We start from the raw sequence: 1,073 nt of genomic DNA on the forward strand, positions 1-1,073 counted from the left end.
CCATTCCTGTATTCCTTGTCCATTCCCTGTGTTCCCTGTCCATTCCTGTATTCCATGTCCATTCCCTGGGGTCCATGTCCATTCCTGTATTCCTTGTCCATTCCCTGTGTTCCCTGTCCATTCCTGTATTCCATGTCCATTCCCTGGGGTCCATGTCCATTCCTGTATTCCTTGTCCATTCCCTGTGTTTCCTTTCCATTCCCTGTGTTCCATGTCCATTCCCTGTGTTCCATGTCCATTCCCTGTATTCCCTGTCCATTCCCTGGGTTCCCTGTCCATTCCCTGTGTTCCCTGTCCATTCCTGTATTCCTTGTCCACACCCTGTGTTCCCTGTCTATTCCCTGTGTTCCCTGTCCACACCCTGTGTTCCATGTCCATTCCCTGGGTTCCCTGTCCATTCCCTGGGGTCCATGTCCATTCCCTGTATTCCTTGTCCACTCCCTGTATTCCTTGTCCACTCCCTGTGTTCCATGTCCATTCCCTGTATTCCCTGTCCATTCCCTGTGTTCCCTGTCCATTCCCTGGGGTCCATGTCCATTCCCTGTATTCCTTGTCCATTCCCTGTGTTCCCTGTCCATTCCCTGTATTCCCTGTCCATTCCCTGTGTTCCATGCCCATTCCCTGTATTCCCTGTCCATTCCCTGTGTTCCCTGTCCATTCCTGTATTCCTTGTCCACTCCCTGTGTTCCCTGTCCACACCCTGTGTTCCATGTCCATTCCCTCTGTTCCATGTCCACTCCCTGTGTTCCCTGTCCATTCCCTGTGTTCCCTGTCCATTCCTGTATTCCTTGTCCATTCCCTGTATTCCTTGTCCATTCCCTGGGTTCCCTGTCCATCCCCTGGGTTCCCTGTCCATCCCCTGGGTTCCCTGTCCATCCCCTGGGTTCCCTGTCCATCCCCTGTGTTCCCTGTCCACTCCCTGTGTTCCATGAGTATTCCCTGTATTCCCTGTCCATTCCCTGTGTTCCCATGCTGGGGGGATTGGTCTGAGGGGACCCCCTTGTTGGGCAAACCCTCCCACCGGGAAAACCCTTAATTGTAACAAACAACATTAATTGTAACAAACAGCATTC

This window comes from Lepidothrix coronata, unplaced genomic scaffold (genome assembly GCF_001604755.1).
Source record: "Lepidothrix coronata isolate B3197 unplaced genomic scaffold, Lepidothrix_coronata-1.0 Scaffold327, whole genome shotgun sequence".
Classification (NCBI taxonomy): Eukaryota; Metazoa; Chordata; class Aves; order Passeriformes; family Pipridae; genus Lepidothrix; species Lepidothrix coronata.